The 23,290-nt window shown below is 48.3% G+C and overlaps 2 long non-coding RNA genes across 2 annotated transcripts; one reads left to right on the top strand and one right to left on the bottom strand.

Moving 5' to 3' along the window:
• Positions 1-1,387: 1,387 nt before the first annotated feature.
• Positions 1,388-15,082, top strand: LOC139039946 (uncharacterized). The gene is made up of 3 exons (XR_011493401.1): positions 1,388-1,599; positions 2,487-2,577; positions 14,354-15,082. It is a non-coding gene; the product is annotated as an uncharacterized lncRNA (long non-coding RNA).
• LOC139039945 (uncharacterized) lies at positions 5,523-20,858 on the bottom strand. Its single transcript, XR_011493400.1, has 3 exons — positions 15,089-20,858; positions 8,064-8,142; positions 5,523-5,698 (listed from the first exon to the last, which is right to left on the bottom strand). It is a non-coding gene; the product is annotated as an uncharacterized lncRNA (long non-coding RNA).
• Positions 20,859-23,290: the final 2,432 nt, after the last annotated feature.

A 23,290-nucleotide genomic window follows, 5' to 3' on the forward strand; every position in this document is an offset into this window, starting at 1 on the left:
CCCTGAGCCGATCAGTCACGTTTGTCATCTCCTTTAAGACTCTCAGTTACTCTGTGGGATGGTATTATTTCCATTTTGCAAATGAGGAAATCAAGGCTCAGAGAGGTTAAGTGACATGTCCTGGGTCACTGAGCTGGTAAATGGTAGAGACAGAGTTATCAGATTCTGATAAATATCAGATTCTGGATTTAGGACACTTCCTATCACTCCTTGGTGCTTTCATTTGGAATGGCACCAAAAGCCTTCTAGGTCCCTGGTGGAGGGACCAGAGACCCTCTGGTTTTGCTCTCAACCAATCCCTGGTCGAGAGCAAAACCAACTACACTAAAGCTTTGTGTCCCACTGAATTACAGACCATCAGAGCTGGAAGAGCTGTTCAAGACCAGGAAATTCAGTGGTTCTTGACTTTTTAGGGGTTCCAAAATTCTTTGATACTTTTCTCTGAAAAATGCACATAGCACAGACACACAAAGTCTGGGGAAAAAAATTGCCTGTTCTTCCATTTTCCTGTGTCTTCACATCAAATGTGAATTTAGCATCATGAGAGGATGTCACAGCCTGTGTATTTCCCGCTAGATGATGAGCTCCTGTATTAGTCATGGTTCTCGAGAGAAACAGAACCAATAGGGTGTGTGTGTGTGTGTGTGTGTGTGTGTGGAGAGAGAGAGAGAGACAAGACAGAGAAAAAGAGAGAGAGAGTTATTTTAAGGAATTGGGTCACATGATTGTGGAGGCCAGCAAGTCCAAAATCTGTAGGACAGGCTGGTAGGCTGGAGTCCCAGGGAAAAGTGGATGTTGTGGCTTGAGTCCAAAGGCAGTCTGAAGGCAGAATGTTCTTTCCTTCCGGGGATCTTAGTCTTTTCTCCTAAAGCCTTCAACTGATTTTGACAAGGTCCATCCATATTATGGAGGGTCATCTGCTTTACTCAAAGTCTATGAATTTAAATGTTAGTCACATCTAAAAAGTACCTTCACAACAACATCTGGACTGATGTTTGGTCAAACACGGGGGTGCCATGGCCTAGCCAAGTTGACACTCAAAATTGGCCATCACAGCTCCTCAAGCAGAGCCTGGGTCTGATTGAACTCATGTCCTCAGGGCTGAACGCTGTGCCCTATGCAGTGGGTGCTCGGGATGTGTAGACGAATGAATGAGTCAAATTCTAAAGCTCCCAGGATGACCTTGGAGGAAGCGTGGTAGAAAGAAAAGAACATTATGCTTAGCCCAGAAGATGGGACATGAGTCCAGGAAGCAGTTGGGGATCAGGGAAGAGTCATGGGTTAGGGAGGTCAACATGGCAGTGATGTGCAGGGATACTGGCAAAGGTGTGGCCCCGTTGTGACCTTGCAGATATATCTCATCACAGCAACCTTGGCGGGGATCCATGCCAGCTAAGATGATGCAGAGCGAGGGCTGGAGTGGAAAGTTCCCTGGCCTGACCATCAGGAATTTCAGCCCCTGTGCCCTCTCTGCCACCAGCTTGTGTGCCCTCGGCAGCTTGCTTCACCTCTCTGGACTCAGGTCCTGCTTCCGTGGGATGGTCATAAACTGGCCATTTGTAGGCAGGATCCAGCCGTCAATCGAGTTCGTTGATCCAGGTGAACTTTTAAAAACAGTTTGAATAAATTGCCAATATTTAAAAATGGGTAGATTTCACAAAAAAGTAAGGATTTATGGCTTCTTTGAAAAATTGGAAGGGCTAACAACTCCAGGCCTGACTTTACCTGGCAACAGCTGGGCAGACAGGGCAGCTCCTGCGTCCCAAGTTGGGCAAAGCTCTTGGGCTCTCTATGCATGCTCCCGTTCCCTGCTTGGTCTCCCTGACACGGAGGCTGGAGCCAGCCACCAGTCAGCACTGAGCTTGCGTGACTGTTCACGCTTCTGTATAACCTGCCTGTACAATCCACTTCTTTATAACTGCAGGCCTTGGAGTGGGGTCCTTGCTCTAGATGCCTCCAAGGTCTTTTTACACTATTGCCAACGCATGCTCTGACTGGCCCCACCGAATGTCAGGCGCGGAACTCGGCAAGTTTCTGTGGACCTCAGAGGCAGCATTCCAAGAGTCTTAAAGTGCTGGCCAGGCTCAGGATGCAACAAGCCTAGGAGTGGGGCTGGCATAGGATAGGGAGGGAGTAATGAGAGGGACAACCTTCTCTGGCTAGTTGGATGGCTCGCAGTTGGAACAGCACTACAATAATTTTTTCTCATTGTCCGGCTGCACTGGGAGTCCTTACATAACATCCTTTTTAAATATACACCTCAACCCCTTATCTACAAGAGTTTGGGAGGATTTCATTTATTTCCCCAAATCATTCAAATGCCTGGGCTGGAAATCTGCACAGACAGATAGTGACAGACATTCCCTCATATGGGATGGCCAAGGTGTAGCCTTATTACCTGCTCCAGGTGACCTTTTGAGGCCCACTCTCACTCAAAGATCTAAGATTATTCAGTGAGAAGTAAATTTCCAAACCATATTTTCCAGGATTCTTTTGGTGGCAAGTGACAGAAACCCAATTTGAATGGATCCGGTAGAAGGGAAAATTCATTGGAAGGAGTTTTGCTCATATCTTGTGGTAAGTACTTTGGGGCACAGAAGATTATAAGATGTCGCCCTTGATCTCAAGGAACACAGGCTCTTCCCCAAGGGCAAGGGAAGCCCCTAAGGACAAGAATTCCATGAGATTTTTGCATGGAAATCACATGGGATTTGGAGCCAGGAAGCCTTGGCTTTGTCGTGCATGAGCTTAGCAAATAGTATAAAGTCTCAGTTTTCTCATCTTTAAAGGGGGGACACCTTCCTTCCTTGCAGGATTGTTTTGAGAATTAGCACAATACACGTAAAGTGTTTACCATGTTCTTGGCACACAGTAAGAGCTTAATAAACGGCAGCTGTGGTTATTATTTCACTAGCCAATCGGTGTTTCTGGAGTTGCTGAGATCCCTGTGGTCTGGGGGTCTGGGTAGGTTTCAGAAAGGAGGTGGGCTTCAGGTGGGCCTTGGAGGCTGGGGAGGATGTGGGTGGGCTGTGAGCAGGGTGGAGTCACCTTGGTGGAGCAGGCAGTGTGTACACGGGGTGGAGGCAGAGGGAAGCACTGCGCGTTCAGGGGACAGGGCAGACTGGCCTGGCGGGAGAGCAGGGTTCACCCAGGGCCACCTGGTTAGAACAACACTCGGCCCTTGTGACAGCTGGTTAGAGTTGCCCTGTAATCCTCTCTGAAATGTCCACCACCTTGCCAATTGGAAATTGGCATTCTCTGCTCTGGCCGAGGACTCTTTTCTCCCTTGCCTACCTCCATGTAGGCTTGGGCAATGAATTGCCCTCATTCTCTGCCAAGTATCCAATTAAGAGATTGCATACCTGGCATTTCTGTGGAACTGGCCTTAGGAGTGCATCATAAGATGGGTCAGCCAGGCTCAAGGAGGGCAATGCTCAGTGACCCTGGAGTGGCAAGGCTGGGGACCCTCTGACTCGGGATGTCTGCTTCCCAGGCTTCTCTGTCCGTCTCTGTGCAGACAGAAGGGCCTGGCATGGCAGAGCAGGATTTAATCACCTTGGTGCCCAGATAGTTTTCTTGGAAGAACCAAGAGAAGCCATCCAGTACCTACGAATTCTATGTCCTACTTTCGCTGCAGGAGATGTCGCCCTGCTTTCCCAACAGGTGGTTGCAGCTCCTGTTTGTAAACCCTCCCACAGCTGCCCTTTCTTCTACTGAGAAGCTTTGGCTGTTTGCAAGCTTTCCCTTACATAGAATTATGTCCCAACCCCTCTTGTTTTCTTGTGCTGATTTTTGTTTTACTTTTATTCGTCGCATAGTTACAAGGACGGATGACATTATCTTAGTAGCTCTTAATAGAGTCTAAAATGTAGGAGGGGAGTTGTGTAAATAAACAATGCAGTGGAGGGAACTGAGAGGGGAAGGCGGGGGAGGCCCTGGCTGGGAGCCAAGCTGGTGTCGAGGCTCCAAACAGGACATTTGTCTTCAGGGGTCCCTTTGAGGCAAGGCCAAGAGGGAAAAGTCCACTCCCTCAAGCCTTGGGACAGGAGAGCAGGCTTGCCGAAGACGGCTTTTTGTTTTTTTTCCCCCTATAACAACCAGTCTCTTGCTTTTTACTCTCTGGAGCCCCCTCTGGTCCACGACAGGTCCTCTTTCCTTCCATGGGGTGAAGAAGATACAGTCCCTGTCCAGAGGGAGATCACAGTTTGGTAGGGAAGAGCAATCTGGAAAGAAAAGTATGCTAAGTGTACTATACCCTGGCATGGAGGTACATAGGGCGTGAAGAGGAAGACGAAGGCAGTAACCCACTCTGAGGGGTCGTGTCTCGCTCCCCCCGCACCAACGCCGGTCGGCTCCTGTGCTGTGCAGATGGGAAAAGTGGCGTTTTCATCTTTCCCGTTTCTAGCTACTCACTGTCAATAGGACTTCACTGAGTACTCACTGAACTGGGTGCTCTGCTAAGTGCTTCTCATAGATTATTTCAGTCAACAAACTACTGAGGAAAGGACTGCTCTGATCCTCCCTTCAAGACGCAAGAAACTGAGGACAGAGCTGTGAGTGGACCTGCCCCAGACCCACAGCTAGACAGTGGCAGAGCCAGAGTTTGGACCCCAGCCACCTGACCACACAGCCTCCGCTCCCACCCCGCTTTCTGCATGACCCCGGCACTCTGTGTACCCAATAGGTACGACCACGACAGGTTCCTCCCAAAAAATTCAGGCTGGTTTTTTGGGGGGGGGTTATTCAGAAGGAGATGAGATAGAAAAATAGACAGATTGGAGTGAGTTGTGAAAAGCCTTTTGATCACGGCTTCCGTTTGGATTCAGTTCTGTGGGCATCAGGGAAGTCTTGCAATGTTTTGAAGAGAGCAGTGATACAGGATTTCTCCTTAAAGATGATGTTTCTGGAAGTGCTCTGGGGGAATCAACTGTGTGGAGGAGAGAGGAGGCAGAGCGGCCACTGGGCGGTTGGTCAGGTTTCCCGGGTGAGAGGGAATGGTGCAAGGAAAGCAGATACACTGTTAGACGCCAACTGTGTTCCAGGCTTGGTGCTGAGCACGTTCCTTATAATTGCATTTGGTCCTCACAATGGTTGTGTGAGGTAGGGATCACAGCAGTGTTTCTCAGTGTTGGCTGGCCCTGTAATTACACACTGAGTTTTAAAATAGTGGTCTCCGAGTGCGGTGGGACCAGCAGCATTGGCCTCCCTAGCGACTTGTTGAGAATTGCAGATTCTCGGTCCCCACCCTAGACCTACTGGATAGGAGGGAGCGAGGCCCAGCAATTTCTAACAAACTCTGCAGGTGACTGACTGAGCTCGGGTGTGAGAACCACTGGATCAGAGGTCAAGGGTCTTCTCTGACCTGAGATTAGGTCATTGCTCCACCTCAACCCCCAAGTGAATGGTTGATCTGATGCTGTGAAGACATCCACTGGGGTCCCAGGGGAGAGCTGCTGGGAGGAATACCTCAATGAGGAATTTATTAAGTGCCATGCATGTACTCAGTGTCTTGCTAAATGCTCTCAGGTATTTGAAGGCCAGGCTGCAGAGCCCACCTTCAAGGAGTTTAAAATATTTTATTTATTTATGTATTCATTCAACAAATCTTTCTTGAGCACCTGTTATGGGACGGTCTGTGCTGGGTGTGGGATGCAGCTGTGAACAGGACGGGAAAGGTTGCTGCCTCGGCATCTTCATTCTACATGGGAAAATAGAAAGTAAATAGACAAGTTAAAAACAGTGATATATACTGTGAAGGAGATGAAGCAAGGTCAACTGTCAGAGAGTATCTGAGAGAGAAGGATGGAAGGCAGTGCTGGGTTTCTTTGGGAGAAGGAAAGAACTGAGCCGAGAGCTGAATCACAAGCCAGGTGTGCAGAGACCTGCGGAAGGGCATTCCAGATTGGTGGAAGGAGGTTTGTGCCAAGGGTCCAAGGTGGGCGAGAGCTTGGTGAGCTTGAGGAAGAGGCGGGAGGTTGGTGGGCGGGGTGGTGGTGAGCGAGAGATGGTGGTGAGAGACAGGTCAGAGGCAGTGTGGGCCAGCTCTGCACGTGCGCGCAGGTGTCCAGCCGCGAGAAAGGGTGGTCTTCAGTGTCAGCCCCTGATGCTGCCTGGCAGGTACGCACAGCACTGAGAAACTATCCGCAGGCTGGCTGGGCCCCACCTGGGACCCCAGCACCTGGAAATCATGGGATCCGTCATTGACCCTGAGATGCAAGGAGCCTGTGGATTCCTTCAATCCAAGCTCAGCCTCCAGGAAACCCATTTGTGTGTCTGTCTGTCTTTCTCTCTCTCTCAAAGGAAAATAAACCAGGGAAAGGCCCCCTTCCAGAAGAGGAAGCCCGTTGAAGTCTTTACCAGGGTCACAAGCTCAGAAACTCCAGTGTTAGAGATGAATCGTCGTGTCTAGTGCCTAAATCTAGTGGTCCAATTTTACAGATGAACTTGTGGCCCTGGGAGCTGAAGGGGCTCTCACAGTACCGAGAGATGGGTGACCCTGACTGCAGGCTTCAGGCCCTTTTCTCTACCTACGTGTGATGGATGTTAGCTTATTGACTCTCAGCTCTAAACACATCCTTTCATAATCTGCTTGAGGTTCCAGGGCTGGGAGTCTGAAAACCATGTTTCTATTCCACCCACTGGCTCCATGTCAGGTTCTTCAGGAGAGGTGCCAGAGGGTGTCTGTGAAGATACAGGAGGAAGGAGGGCTGGTCCGTACCTGCTTCCGAGCATGACCTCAGCAGCTTCTCCCCAGTAGTCACTACATTTGACTCCAGGAGTCACAGTGGTTCCAGTGGCAGGTGTCCCACATCCCAGGTTCAGCCTCATTGTGTCCCCAACCAAGAAAGACCCCAGCACTAGCCACCTGGACCCCTCCCTCAGATGTCTGGCATTCTAGCTCCACGGGGCTCCCCTCCTCCGAGCTAAATTTTAATAATCCCAACCTCTTCTTCTGTCCCCAGCTCTGGGGTTGTCGCTGCTTCTGCATCTGTTACTCCTGTGATTTCTGTGTCCCTTTTTTCCGTCAAATTCTCCCATATTGGTTAATGATTCTTTATACCAACTCTCCCTGTTAAAGTAGCTGGTAGAGCTCCTGTCTCCTGATGGGACCCTGGCTGACGCACTGCTCTTTAATTTCCAATATGGTGTAAAAAGCCCCTTTGTATCATTTTTCTCCTCTGGTCCACATTTCTACCTTGTGAAGCAGGGCTTGTTAGTGTTACCAGGGAAACTGAGGCCCAAGCAGCTCAGGCCAAGACTCCAGGGTCCCTCAAGCTATAGGTGATGTGGAGCCAGAACTTGGCTCCAGGACCCCTGCCACCAATGGCCCTGCTCATCCTTCCAGAGCCTGGCTGCTGCTTCTCATTACAAGGGAAAATCCAGGATTCCCACCTTGACTTGTAAAGCTGACATTATTATACACCCTGTTGCAAGCATTATAAAACCTATGCTTCAAGGAATACATTCCTTGGAAATAAAAAAGCAAGAACTAGAATTAGTTAGTAAGTCCCCATGTTAAGTTCCAAAAGGAAGAAGAAATCTCAATAAAAGAGGTTTATTATATGAGGATTACGTTACTGTAAAAATGATGTTTCTTGTTTATTTCTTGTTCTGCTCTATATGACATTTTATTGGTTGTGTGTTTTATAGCAAGTATTTTAGTTGTGCCTTTTTCTATATGTCCTGTATTTATAAGAGTTTTGAAGTACATAAGGAAAATGTGTGTTTATCCATAGTCTCAGGGACTAGGGTTTCTCCTTACCTGAATATTCTGTTGGAAAGACTGTAATCTTTGCATTGATTAACCATTTGGAAACAGTAATAATAATGTGGCAAACACATGTAGGCTTTACAAGGTACCAGGCACTGTTCTAAGTGTTTTATGTATACATTTTAACTTATATCATTTCCACAACAACCCTAAGATGGTAATGTTATCTCTTTTTCATTGCTGTCATTAAGGCACAGGGAAGTTAAGTAACTTGTCCAGGGCTACACAGCTGATAAGTATTAGAGCTAGGACTTGAACCCGTGATATTTGGCTCTAGAATTTTTGCTCTTACCCAGTACGGTGACCTCATTTCTAAGCTGACTCCTTTTTTGAATCTGCAGTTGCCAGCATAGGGAGATTATGAATGGCCTCTGAAAAATAAGAAAAAGAAAGGCTGATTGGAGTTTGTAGAGCATGCAATCATGACAGAGCAACGTTACTTTGACAAAGTGCTGCCAACATTGGCCCAACCTTCCTCAACCCCCACTGGTGGAGAATGTGATGGCTTGAGTACGTTAATAGCCCCAATTGTTCATGCCTCTCTCTGCTTCCCATCCTTTGGTAATGCTCTCCCGTGCTGACCCTGGGATTGGCTGTGTGGTGTGCTGTGTTAGATTCCTATGTTACATAGCGAATCACTCCAACCTTAGCAGCCTAGAACAACATACATTTATGATCTGAGTTGGGTAGGTCAGAAATCTGGGCACAGCTTTGATGGCTCCTGTACTTAGGGACTCACAAGGCTGCAATCAAGGTTTGGCCAGGATGTCTTCCTTTATGTATTCAGATTGCTCTTCCAAGCTCCCAAGGTCATTGGCAGAATTTAGTTCCTTGCAGTTTTGGACTGAGGTCCCTGTTTTCTTGCTGGCTATCAGGTGGGGGCCACTCTTAGCTCCTAGATGTCTCTCATGGTCCCTTGCCATGTAGCCCTCTTACAGCGTGACAGCTCACTTCTTGAAAGCCAGAAGGAGGACCTCTCCTTCCAGTCTGCTAAGACAGAGTCTTGCAAAGTGAACTCATGAGAGTGACTTTCCCGTCACCTATGCCATATTCTACTGACCAGAAGCAAGTCACAGGTCCCACCTGTATCCAAGAGTAGGGGATTATGCAAGGGGATAACTCTCTGGGGCTCATCTTAGAATTCTGCCTATTGCAGTTTTTTTGGTCAATGGGACAGTTGCAAACTTGATCCAAACAGAAGCTTGTAGATGAATAGATAAACAAAATGAGGTATGCGCATACAATGGATATTCAGTCTTAGTAAGGAAGGAAACTCTGACACATGCTACAACATGGATGAAACTTGAGGATGTTATGCTAAGTGAAATAAGCCAGTGACAAAAAGACAAACACTGTATGATTCCACTCATGTGAGGTACATAGGGTCATCAAATTCACAGAGACAGAAAGTAGAATGGAGGTTGCCAGGGGCTGTGGGGAGGTAGGAACAGGAAGTTACTGTTTAATGGGGAATAAGTTTCAGTTTTGCAAGACAAAAAGAATTCTGGGGATGGGTGGCGGTCATGGTTGCACAACAATGTGAACGTACTCAATACCACTGAATTGCAAACTTAAAAATGGTTAAGATGGTAAACTTTATGTTATGTGTATTTTACCACGATTTTTAAAAAGATTGTGATTACTGTCACTTCCGCTTGCAAAGCAAATCTCCTGCCAAGATCCCACTATTCTTTCAGCCACTTCCTCCCAGTAGCCATCCTTTCTAGTGAGTCTTTTTTATATTACAGTTTCTCTTTGGTCCCTAAGACCCCTTGTTTAAGGGTAAACGATGCATGGAAGCAACAAAGACCTTAAGCTCATAGGCTTTGATGGTAGACTAGTGGGTTCAAATCGGACTCTGCCAGTGGTGTGGTCCAGCAGTGTGATCTCTGCAATGGTAACCTCCCTGGGCTGCAGTTACCTTGTCTGCAAAATCAAGACAATGGTAGGACCTACCTCCTGGTGTTATTGTGAGGATTGAGTGATGGGACACATGGAAGATGCTGGGCACAGCGCCTGGTAAGAAGGAAGCACCCAGTAAATGTCAGCTGTTGTTGGTACCTAAGAAAAGATAACACCTACCTAGTGATCCTTAAAAAACACAATAGATGCTCATCATTATGCATAACATGAGGAACACAATGAAGCATCTTGGCAACTGAAAAACGTAGCATATGGTTTCATACCTATTGTATGAGCAGAAGAACAAATGACTTGTTCTCTTCCTTTGGGTTAGTATTCAACATTAAGGGAAAATTGCCAAAGTCTGAGCATGATAAAAATGGGTCACAGTATAAAGCCTTGCACAGTCAAATGATTGAATTAGTGTTGAAATGGCTTTGTCACAGCCCTGGGTCCTCTTCCCTGCTCCTCCTGGCTTATGGACATCTCTCCCCTTTGAAGGTCTTGGCATGTGACGTCTCTGGATGTATCATGAGCATTGCGCAGGCCTTATCTAACTCAAAACAGGGTGAGCTCTTTGAGGGTTGGGCTGTATCTGATTCACCCTCTACTGTGTCGCTGCATTGACACAAAGAAGGCTCTCATGAGTACCCGCAGCATTGAGTCCATATTGTGAGCACTTGGGGACATAGCGAGATACTCTCTAAGAACTTGGAAATGAGTTTACACTTTGAGAATACAGCTTTAAATCCTATACATCATGGATCACAAAAGAGATGCAAAATGCAGCCATTGAAGTATGAACACACCCGGGCCACCTAAGACTTTAGAATTATCCTCTAAAGAAAAAGCATGTCCATCAGGAGGTAGCCTTGGCTGCTGATGTCACTGGTGGTTGCTCAGCCTTGGAGGAATGGAAAAGGGAGTCACAGAAGTAAATTTTGCCAGGACCAGCCCAACTGTCATCGGGGAAGGAGTTATACTGTCATCTGGGTCCATCGGTCAAGTTGTGCCCATGGTGGAGGTGGCTGCCTGGGATTGTGTAAGCCTGACGCCCTTGTGATTTCAGTTCCATGCTCACCAAGCCTATTGAGTAGGTGCCTACAGGGAAATAGCATACTGTTTATACGGACTCACGTATTCTTGTTCTCATGTGTGATAGACAGAATAATGGTCCCCCAAAGATGTCCATGTCCTAATTCCTAGGACCTGTGAATATGGGACATGGTAAAGGCAAATGAAGGTTTTAAATGGTATTAAGGTTGCTAATTAGCTGACCTGAAAATAGGGAGATTACCCTGGATTATCTGGGTGGGTTCAATGTCATCACAAGTGTCGTTAAAAGTGGAAGAGGAGGGCAGAAGGAGAGTGAGGTCAGAGTGACAGGGTGGGAGAAGGAGTCAACCCAGTGTTGCTGCTGTGAAGATGGAGGCAGAGGGCCACAAGCCAAGGGATGAAGCAGCCTCTCAGAGCTCTAAAAGGCAAGGAAACAGACTCTCCTAGCGCCTCCAAAAGGAACTCAGCTGGTGACAGCGCGATTTTAGCCCAGTGAGACTCATGCCAGACTCTGGCCCACTGAACTGTAAGATAATAAATCTGTGTTGTTTCAAGCCACTGAATTTGTGGTGATTTGTTAGAGCAGCAATAGGAAACTAATTCACCATGGCAGTGATTTCTCAATGTAAATGAATAAATTGGTGTCTTGATTTATGTTTCAGTTTCAGGGTATGTGGTGTAAATTCTCCATGGGCTGACAAAATCAGATTTCTGACTCTGCAAAGCTAAGCCGCCTCCGTCCGTGGAAAGCGTCTCCACTAACGGAATATGAGAATAGTTCCCATATCCTGGGACCGTCGATGTGTTGAGCGCTTTAGGTGTATTACCTTGAATTCTCTCTACAGCTCCCTGAGCGAGGTATGGTTATGTCCATTTTCTAGAGGAGATAACGCTGGCTCAAGTTGAACCAAACAGCCTCACATGACATCATCTGGATTTCAACCCTGGACCAGGGGTCTAACACTCATACCATTTCCGGTACCCGTAGCTGCCTCACCATGGTGCTGTCCTAGGGAAGTCTCGATCCCTTAAAGAACCTTCCATCTGGTCATGCTGCATGAGAAAAGGAGCTGGGAAGAAAGCTTTCCCATGGGCATGCTCAGCTGGGGCTTGGACCATTCCCTAGGGAGAAGGGGCTGGCGTGAATCCCACACACATTCTCCATTATTGCAAAATGTTGCTTATACACTTCTGAAAACTCCCTCTCTCTATGTTAACTGTCTTACAAACCGTATATGGTTCATTTCTCTGTGTGTTCTGTTATTCTTAATGATTTATTATTATTATTATTTTTTTGACTTAAGTATTTCTAAGAGAATGGGCTCCCTTAAGTTGAGCAGGTATGTTTAACCTGAGCCGGGTGTGGCTAACCTGAACCAGGAGGCAACTGACAAGTGGTCAGAGAAAGCAGACTAGGAGACCAACATCCTGTATAGCAGAGGTTCCCCTTTTTCTCCATAAATCCTTGGTGGAATGCTCATATCTATAAAACAGCCCCAGTAAACCCCCTTGGTTTCCTCTGCTGCCTCTGGAATGCGATGGATCTGTAGAACAGGGAACAGGTATCATTTGACCATGGTCTGTTCCAGTGGGTCCATATGACATGGAACGTGTGACTGCCACTCCCTGAATCCTCTCAACTCACTTTGTCAGAGAGCAAACTGGCTGTGAGGGTTGGAGCGACTTGCCCAAGGCCATGCGAGTGCAAGGTGGCAGGGCTAGAATTTGCACCCAGGCTCCCGGCTCTGGGTGCGCATCCTTCCAGCTGTATCACAGCCTCCTGGTTCCCCACAGCGCTTAGCCCACCGCCTTCAATAACATGAGGAGCCCCTAAGGTTGTGCACAGGTGAACCGTGAGCACCACTCCATGTCTTCCAGGCATTTTGCTGAGTGGTCGACCACAGGAAGCACTTGGCTTTCATCGGCTACCAATTAGGGATGTTCACCTCTGGATGTCATTGATCACTGAGATGCTCACCTTGCTTAAGAGGTGGCCTACAAAGGCTTGCAGCTCTGTTCCAAATTTTCCATCCAAACAACCACGTTAAGTGGAGAGGCCCTTGATTCCAGCCAAGCCCCAAATTGCTGTGCTCTCTGCTAGAGGAAGGAAAGAAGATGTGTGTTGCGCTGTGGCCAGGCTGCCTGAACAAGTCGAGTGCCAGAACACATGGATTGCTTTGGGGAGCAGGATCTTTCTTGGCTTCATCTTTTTATTTTTCTGCGGGGCTTAAGGAGACTCGGGGTTTATTGCTTATTATAAGCCTCAGCAAAGGGGAGTTTGGTCTCACCATCTTCCCCATCCATGGTAGGTCCAGCGAATTCAGTTCAGTCCCAGGAACACTAGTTATGTGCCCATTGTGTCTGAGCCCTGAGTCAGGCAGCAGGAATAGAGATGAAGGAGGGAGTGTCGTCTCCCAGGGACGTGGGGGCAGGGCTGAGGAAGGGCTGGCACAAAACAGAAGCATCTGTACTAGGCTGCCGCTGAGTGGCCTGACGAGAGCAGGAAAGTCAACCCCTTTTCTCATCTCACACTGTGTGAGACCTTGTGTCAGCAGCTAGATGCTTTCTGTATGTTAACCACACCATCCTCGCAAACCCCATGACAGGGCGACGTTCTTCCCATTGTACAGACGAGGAGTCGAGGCTCAGAGAGAGGAGGCAGAGCATCAGAGTGGGCAGGTTCTGGAGGACCTGGGTTCTAATGCTACCCCTCACCTCCTGCCCTGTGACTTTGGGCACCTTTCTCGGCCTCTCTGAGCCTCCGTTTGGTCATTTGTAAATGTGAAGGTAAGTGGCTGTGAAGTTGCATGAGGTTAGCTCCTTGTCGCCTGTCTTCAGTGCTCACGAAGGTCACAACATCCCTGGAGGGAGGGAAGCTCAGGTCCTGCTCCCAGCCGTCTCCTGGTTTTGGAGTAACTGTGGGATCTCCTGTCACCCCAGAGGACATGCCTGAATGTGCTCTGTAGGAACGTGTTTGGTGGCCGTGTTCTTCATTGTTAACCTCCCTGGAGGGGTGTCTTCTTTGCCCATCTCTGGCAGCCTTGGAATCCGCGGAGGAGGGGGGGGGCAGACCGGCCTGGATGGGGCTCCTGCAGCGAGTCTGGCTCTAGGGGCAGTCACCATGCAGCTGTGGTCGCCCGGCCTTCCAAACCCCGACTGGCTCCCTGCTCCCATTTCCCACGCAGGAGGAGGTGGCTGGAAAACTCATGTGCCTGGACTCCAAGACCCTATCTGGCCTGGGATCCACAGGAGGTGGTGAGGGCCTATGGGGGGTGGGGGTATCCATTGATCCGGGTGGTTCTTCTGTTCCTCTCTGTTTCTCGCCTTTTATTTTGTTCCAGCGATGGGCTTTCTCTTCACCGCCTCTGAGAAGCCCCTCGGGAGAAGCTGGCTTGGGGTCTTCTCCATGAATTCATGTCTAGCTCCAGGCGGCTTTGATGGATAGAGGCAATTTTGCTTGGAAATCAGCTGCAATATTGGCCGTTCCGTGGGATATGCATTACATCCCTCTCGGCGAGAGCTTTTCCATGGGGCCTCGAGGTGGAGTGACACTGTTCACAAGAGGGGTGGGGTGGGGGGCACAAATAGCCTGAAATGAAAGGCATCTGTTCTAATTTTTTGCAGAGCCGCATCGCCTGCTGCATGGGTCCAACCCCCTCTTGTGAAGCAGCTCCTTTTGGAAGATGAAGGAACTTGCAAACCAGCAGCTTGCTAAGTGAATTAAAAGGAGAAGAAGCAGAAGAATGTCCAAGGAGGACCCGAGCACCTTCCAGGTGGATTCGCAGACCCCAGAATCCAAGACCTCTTGGTTTTCAGCTGAGACAAGAGAGACCCCAGTGATCATCACAGGATGTGCCATGCACTGTGGAAGGTGCTGGGTCCCCCAGGAAGAAGCGGGAACAGTCACCATCCCTGCCTGCTCAGAGTGGACAGCTCTGCTAGGGAGACACACACAAATATCCCTCTTGATATGACAGAGCAGGTATTCACATGACAACTGACATGTGTGGGCTGCTTACTGTATGCAGGATGTTAAAAGCATTAAGTAATTTAAGGTCACCAAAACCTTGTGAGGTGATGTTATGATTATCATCTCCATTTTGCAGATGAGGAAACTGAGGCACAGGGCAGTGAAGTAATTTGTCCAAGGGTGTCTCTAGTAAGCAGGGAGCTGGGGTTCACATCCCGCCCTCTAGCACCATGCCCTCGCTATTAGTTTCTGCTTCTTGATCACCTGGAGAAATTGGAGAACTCTGAAAGCTTAAGTGGTGCCTTTGCTGGTTTTAAATTCCAGCTTGGCGCATTTTCCCCCAGCCTCACTTCTTCTTGAACCTTGGCCTTCCTTCTCCTGTGACTCACCTCATCGTGGCTGAAAGGCAGGGACTAGAGTCAGCCGGGTGCAGGCTGGGATGGCAGAGCCTCAGGCTCCGTCCTAGAAGCGTTCACTCAGCACACTGGGGCTCCATGCCAGGCGCTGGGAGCACACCCAATCTCCTGGATCTTGTTGTCTAGTTAGGGCATCAGACAATAAACAAATCAACACCTAGAAACCCAAGGGAGCACTCTCCAGAGCATTAAAATGGGCTCATGTGATCAAGAGTGATGGGCGTCTATTTTAAGTGAGATGACGGTTAAGGCTTCTTAGAGAAGTGACATTGAAGCTGAGATCTGAATATCAAAATGGAGCCAGGCACCTGATGATCAGGAGGAGGGGCATTCCAGGGAGAGGAGCCTGCGTGTGCCAGGCCCCATGGAAGGGGGCGGGACAGGTGTGTGTGGCCAGAGGCTGTGTAGTTGGAGCATGGCAGGCGGGAGTGTGGTAGGAGAGGAGGAGGGAGAGGAGGCTGAGATGATCCTGCAGGGCCTCAGAGGTCACAGCGTGGGGTTAGAATTTCCTTTTAAGTGCTTTAGGCAGCTATGCAAGCTGTAAGCAGAGGAGGACCATGATCCGATGTGGTATATTTGACTGACGCTGGCCCCTTGGCTATGGTGCTGGTCCTTCCAGCATCTGTAAGCCTCAAAGGTAGGATAGTGTGGCCTGATGGCTGGAGCCCTGGTCACAGAGGGAGAAGAGCGATTCCATTCATTCACTTGTTCTTCATCCGGCAAACGTGCTTTTGGGCCCTGACCATGCGCCAGGCACTTTGCTCGGCACCGAGGATACAGAGAGGTCTGGGATGTGTCCCCACCTGGAGCAGTTCCCATGCTGTGGGGAGACAAGGAAACTGTCGGCCCAGCACCAGCCAGCAGAGAGTGGACGTTGGCTTCCCCGATGGGCACAGGGCACAGGTAGATGCAAGACCTCTGGTCTTTTACCAGATGCACTTGAGACGCACTAGGAACTGAGTAATTTTCTGACTGTTAAAAAATCAATTAAAATAACTCAAATACTTACAATCCAATCTAATAAATATTAATGGAACCACTAAGCTTCTCTGGTCAGGGGACTCATAGGGAAAGTAGTCCTGGCAAATGAGTAGGAGCTCGTCCAGAGGAGAAAAGGATTAGAGGAAGGAATCTTGGAGGAGGAAACAGGTTGCTTGCCTGGGTCCGGACCCTCTTGCTGGAAGCACAGGGGGAAGGGAGAGAGATGTGTTCAAACCTGGAAAAACTGTTCGTCATCCCTCCGTACAAATGTTACAGCCTCCCGTTTCAGCCAAGACCCTGTTATGTGCAGGGGCATTAGCATTGCTCAGAATTAGCCAAGTCCCCAGAAGCTGGAAACTAACACTTTCCTGACAACTGGGCCTGGGAAAGAAAAAACCAAAACCAAAACCAAAACCACCTTACTTCTCTTAAATACCAACACGTCTTATACTGCCCTCTGGTGGCTAAATGTGAAATGACAGGCCCCCAGGTCCAGAACACAGCGTTCTCTATTCTGTTTACTTAGTAATACACACATTTATTGTGTTTCACTTCGTGTGCCTACCATCCGCGGACCTGGCAGATGTCATCTCTTCCACTATGTTCTCCTATATTTCCATCCACAAATAACGTCTGCCTCCTCAGTTATTGTTACTCATCTTCCCATCTTTCAAGTATCTACTGACAAACTGCTACATGTTAGACTTTTCAACACCTGCCTTGCATTCGAGGCATCTGTGAGTATTTCCCTGTCTTCCCAGGCACACCATGGGCTTCTGGAAGGCAGAGAATCAGATTTATTCCCTCTGTGTTGAATAAAGGGGGGAGAACATTAATTAGAACACCACCAAAGGTGGCCATTTGTGCCTTCCAAAGGGGGGGTGTGTGGCACAATTCGCACCAGAGGGGACCTGAGTTTCTATCCTGAGCTTTGTCATTTGCTGAGCATCATGGGAGAAGAAGAAATTGCGATGACTGGCGTTGATGCTACTGCGGCGGATGCAGAGCCAGCTAACATGTACTGAGGGCTTAACAGACCCCTCTCTGTGCCTCAGTTTATTCACCTGTCAAGTGGAAAGGACAACACTTATTGCACAGACGGCCATGTGAGGGTTAGCTGAGGTACAGCCTATGACGTACGTGGTGAAGAGTGGCTCTGCCCTTGCCCAGATGAGGCTGGCTCAGGGGAATACCGTATAATAGTGCCTGCCTCATGGGTTTGTCATGAAGATGAAATCTCCCAGTGCCTGTGAAGTCCTAGAACGTGGCCCGGCATTGTGAGGATGCAATGAGCCCGGTCCAGTTTAGGGGGAAAAGAGGAAGGGCGAACTGTGACAGATTAACAGGTTTTAGAGACATCTCAATCCACTGTAATGTGTGGCCCTTAGGTCTTAACTTGAACACACTGATTGTAAAAACACACTTTGAGACATTTGGGGTTAATTGAATGCAGATTGAGAATCAGATGATATTGGGAAAGAGGAAAGCAGTCCCTGACACCCAGGGGCTGGCCTGGCTCTTGTGATGATCTATTCTTTGTCATTTGTGGCCTCTGAAGTCTCTGCTTGGTTAGCTTCGTTGTCAGCTAATAATTCAGCTTAGTTATTTCCTGAAATGCCCGAGTCCAGTAAATCTCCCCGACGATGCTGAAGGGCTGTCTGTGCATGTTGGGCGCACCTTCAACCCCCTTTCACACAGGTTACGACTCCGCCTTAGCCTTCACTTCCTGCTTGCATAAGACCTCAAGGTCAGCCAGAGGTGAGTGCTCAGGGCCTCTAGGCCTTAGGGTCTTTCCTGGGCGTGAGCACAGCCCGGTGGGGGTGTGTGGTCTTCTAGATTCCGGAGAGTAGGTCAGAACTTTTCAAAGCCATCTATGAACCTCTTATCCCACTGCTTTTCCTTTTAAGTGATGTATTCAGCTCTCTGTTTTCCCCAGATGTTGCCATCACCTCAGGCAGCTATCGTGTTGAGCAATTGCCACCGAAGGTTTCCTGCAAATGCCCCGGGAAGAAGTCTTGCCACTGGTGAGCTCTGAGTCAGGTCAAATACAGGCCAGGCCTGCAAATGGAGTTTTCCAGTGAACTCCCCCATGGGCCAAATAGTGACAGTGCTCAGAGACAGGGCCTTCGGAGGGGCTTCAGCCCCACTCCGCCCCCCTCCAGTGGGTGGTGGGCTGCTGCTTTCACTGTGATTTAGGGCTGTTGGCTTCCAAGCCCGCCGTGGACCTGGAGAGGGAGGATGGGAAGAAGGCAAGTGAAATTGTCACATGGCTCGCTGTTTTTTTTCCCTTTAACTGAGCTTCAGCCATTTTTCTTAAATGAATACTTCCCAGGTCATTGAGTTTATGAAGGAGTGGATTTTTGAAGGTCCTTAATCTACTGCTCCCACTGATGTCATCCTCCCAAGGAATTTTTAGGAGCAATGAATTCAAGTGATTTGCATTGTGCTGATGGAATCGCTCCTTTCTTCTCTCCTCAGATATTTAAGTAGTCTGTGAGAAGCCCACATGTCTTAGGCGAGTAAGTTTCTTTGTACAAATCAAGAAAAAGGGTCTAGGGTCACATCTGGGGCAAGAGGATATAAAACAGGGACAAGAGGAAAACGAAGCTACTCTTCTCTACTTCTCTGCCCTGGTCCTTCTCCCAAAGCCTCAGAGGAATTGCCATGGGTGTGGGGCTCAAACTAATTTCCTTTAATTTCAAAAGACTGAGAACAAGGCAGATACATGGGATATTCCAAAAGAACATCTCCTGAGTATGTACGGCAGCCAGGGGTTGGGAATTCAGTGATGAGTAAGACACAGGGTCTTCTCTTGAGTACCTCAGTGTAGTAGAAAATAAAGGTCTAAGATTAAGGTAGATGACGTAGGTGCTATAACAGAGGAATCCTGGAATCTCAGTGGCTTAACACAATAAATGCTTCTTTCTCATTCACCCAGCTTTCTGAGGCAGGCTGTGGCAGGGCAGAGACCCAGGCTCCTTCCACCTTGTGGCTTCCTTCTTCCGTGTGTCCTCAGAGTCCTCTCCATTCAGCTGGGTGGATGGAGAAAGGGAGTCAGTATTGTGTGTGGGAGGTCTCAGTGGGTCAACTCTGAAGTAGTGTACCTCATTTGTTCTCTTTCCCCAGGCCTGAACTCATTATGAAGAGGCGAGCAGGGGTACAGGTGCATCCCGCAGCCTCTGTCCCCCCCCCCCCCAAGTCAGGTCCGCATGCAGCTCTGTTGCAAGCTCGGAAGGGCTAAGTGTCCTAGGAGAGATCGTGGCAAGATCACTAGAGGTTCCGGGTGGGGAAGGGCTTCTAATCCAGAGCTCTGGGAAAGTTTCTTGGGCAACCATCCTCTCAGCTCGCCTCAATGGCAGCGTCATGCTATAGACAGGGGCAAAGGTGGGTGGTGGGCCCTTCCAACTTCAGCTCAGGCATCATCTCTCTAGGAGACTTAAGCCATCCTCCCTGAGCTCTCCCGGCCACCAGCCTCAGCAACATTAAAGCACGTTCAATGATTTCTTTACTTGTGTATCTGTCCACCTGTCAGTTGCAAGGGAGAGAAATAAAGTAGAGGGGGGTTGGGCGAAACGGGTGAATGGGGTCAAAAGGTACCAACTTCCAGTTATAAAATAAATGTCATAAGGATGTAATGTACAGCAGGTGACTATACTTAACAACACTGCATTGTACATTTGAAAGTTGCTAAGAGAGTAGATCTTAAAAGTTCATGTCACAAGAAAAAAATTTGTAACTGTGGGTGGTGACGGATGTTAACCAGACTTATTCCAGTACATTTCACAATATATTCAAATGTTGAATCATGTCGTACACCTGAAGCTAACATAATGTTATATGTCAACTATATCTCAAAAATATGTATGTATAAAAGAACCCCAGGTCCTTTCCATGATACTAACATTTGAGAAGCACTTATCTAGAGCATTTTGGGCATGATATGTATCTGCTTTTTTTCCTCCTGTCATGGTGGTGGCAAGCATAAATATAGCAAGTAGAGGTGAATTAAAAAAAAGAAATAAAGTAGCTTAAGCAAAGATGGGATTGATCATGTTGTTGATAAAATGTATCAGTTTAGGTTGTATCTGTCAGGATACAATCAGGATAGGAAAAAACCAGAGCACTGAGCAGGGCAAGTTTGATGTAAAGACGGCTTCAGTGTAACAAGGGATTGGAGTAAGGAGGGACTGGTTTGAGGAAAGTAAGGGAACCCTAAAGGATATACCAGCACCCCTCGGGCTGAGGTAGGGCACCCAAGGAAGACCCCCTCCCAGGGCTGAGGTCCTGACTGTGTTGCACATGGCATAGCTGTGGCTCGCTGATTGGCAAAGAAGGTCCAGCAGAACTTACTGGAAATATGCTCTCTGGACTTTGTGAGAAATCTGCTTTCTTTGGGGTCAAGGAGAGCTGTTCCCAGGGACGTGTGCCACCGGGCACTCTGCTGCATCCTACCTGAAGGGGCTGCCGGGGAAACTGCTGGTCGCTGTGTCCCGCTGGAGCCAAGTGCTGGGGAAGTCACCTGTGCTTTGGAGCTGGGCCCCTGGGAACAGTGTGGTCCCATGAGCCCGCTGATGTGCGCTAGAACCAGGAAAAAAGTCACCTCCTTCAGTCGTGTCTCTCCAGCGCCCTCTACTGACATAGGTTAGTGTTACGCCACTTGGCAGGGGAAAATAAAGGATCTGTGTCCATTTCCACAGAGCAGGTAATGGAGACTGAATTTGGAGCTGAGAGGCAATAAATGGATAATTGGCACAATGGTCGATGGGGGTTTGTGGCCTTCAGGTAAGGCTGGATCCAGGATTAGTCCAAAAGATATAACAAATAAACTCTCTTTTCATCTTTTTGTTCTGCTTGCCTCTTGATTTCCTTTCCAGGTTCTTTCCACAGGTCAGGCTAGGCAGCTTTTGGCAGCCCTGGGCTCGTGGCCTCCCAGGAAGTGGACTCTTCTATCTGCATTTCAATCCCAGGGAAGACAGACTGGCCCTGTTGAGCTGGACTCCATCTCTGAGCCAACAACTGAGGCCTTGTCAGCCTGGGTCATGTGACTGCCCTGTTCCTTGTATGATGAACCCAGCAGGACCACGTGAGAAGAGAAAAAGGATCCTGGGATCCAGGAACACCACTTAACCAGTCAACACTATACTCTCGATCTTCCCCAACCTTGCTCTCCCCACAGGTTCGTCCGTTTCAGTTATCCGCACCAGCATCCTTGCATTGTTCAAACCACGGAGTCCCTTTGATATCTCTTCAGCTGTCATACTCCACTCTAATCCAGCAGGGAATCCTGGTAGCTTTGCCTCTGCTGCCACTATCCTCCTAGCCACCACCACCTCCCGCTGAGATGCCATGTCAGCCCCGACCAGCCCCTGCCTCAGCCTTTGCCCTCTCTTGTCTATTCTCAACACAGTAAAACTGCTCTGCTGAGCACACGTTAAAGGCTCTGTTATTCTACTTGGAGGAAGGGCCAGAGTCCTAATAGCTACCAGGACCTACTGGCCTGGCTGTTCCTTCTCCCATCTCGTGTCTTCTCCTTTGAGAAGAAGCTTATGACAGCAGAAGAAGAAGGAAAGGGACTCAGGCTCCAGTTCAGTGGACTTTTACCGAGCACCTGTTGGTACAGGTGCTATGTTTGGTCTTCTCCTGTCCTTGTCATCCCTGTCCATCCTTCTTGTAGAGGACCAATGACCCCAGCTCCATCCTTATATGGATTGTTGGGACATTACAGAGTCATTTCAATAACTCATATTAAATGATTACTCAGTCCTAGATGTGTCAGGGAGCTACAGACTGGGATTCAAGGACGAACAGTGCAGACCATCCCTGTTCTCATGGATTTGCAGTCTAGCCAGGAGACAAGTAAACACAGACTTAGGACACCGTCTAGGTTCTCAGTTCTGTAACAGTCAGAGAAGGCTTCCTGGAGGAAGTGTCATCTAATCTGTGTCCTAAGGAATGAGTGGTAGTTAATCAAGAGAAGAGGTGGAGAGTAAGAGGATGAGCATTCTAGGCAGCAGGAAGAGAAGATGCAAAAGGCTGACGGGAAGAGAGAAATGAAAGCTATAAGACCCCCATTTCTTTGCTTAAAATCCTTCAGTGACTCCTTGTGTCCTCACAATTGGGTTCAAGTTCTTGAGCCTGTTCCCTGGGATGGCTCACTTCCAGGAGGAAGAAAGGAGGGCGCTGAACTATGGATATCCAGTGACTTCCCTCTCAGTGACCAATCAGGAAGGCCTTCCAACCCCCACCCCACTCCATTGGTGGAGAGATGAGGTGGGCGCTTCAGAAAAGTCCGCCCTCCTAGAAATCCCCCTGGACCAAGGCCTTCCTGCCATCATCTTTTCCATGGGGACCAGCTTGAACAAAGGTGCACACGCAGCCCTCCCAAACAAACATGTCAGGGCCAGTGGGGTCCATATCCAAATGGAGGCACAACCTGTGGAGATGCAGCACTTCTCAGGATGGGGGCAACTGTTGATGTAATTTGGCAAAGCAGTTCAGCTGGTCCTTCTCAGTCCGCTCCAGAATAGAGTGTTTGTGCTACCTCCGCACAGGCATCCTCGTCATTATTGCTATCATCATTTGGTGGCAGTCCACTAACACAAGTGCTATCAAGATGTCGTCTTTAGAGAAACAGCAACAAAATCTCTTATAGTTTTAAGCTTCTCCCCCACTTCTCTCTTCCTGCCTCCCCTCTAGCTCCCTTTCTTCCTCCCTTTCTTTCCTTTTTTTTATATGGAAAATTCCCAAATCTGTATGAGAGCAGAGAGAAGAGTATGATGAACTTCCGTGTACCCATCAATCAGCTGCAACAATTATCACAATTTTGTCATTCTCATTTATTTACACCCCATCCCCCTTTGTTTTTTTTCACCCCGTGCTGGGATCTTTTAAAGCAAATCCCAGACGTCGAATTATTTCGTCTGTAAATGCAGATCTATAAACAACAGATAAGGTCTTTAAAAAATATATAACCACAATATAACCATAGTATCATCACTCCTAAAAACTAAAAATAATTCTTAGTATCACCAAATATATGGAGAGGTTTCAAATTTCCCTGATTGACTAAAAACATGTTTTTACAATTGCTTTTGTCTGAATCAGTCCATCTATTGTGTTTGTTTGATGTGTTTCTAAGCTTCATCGAGTCTTGGATAGTTCCTCTCTCTCACTCTTTTTTTCCTCTCACACTTG

This window comes from Equus asinus, chromosome 12, assembly GCF_041296235.1.
Source record: "Equus asinus isolate D_3611 breed Donkey chromosome 12, EquAss-T2T_v2, whole genome shotgun sequence".
NCBI lineage: Eukaryota > Metazoa > Chordata > Mammalia > Perissodactyla > Equidae > Equus > Equus asinus.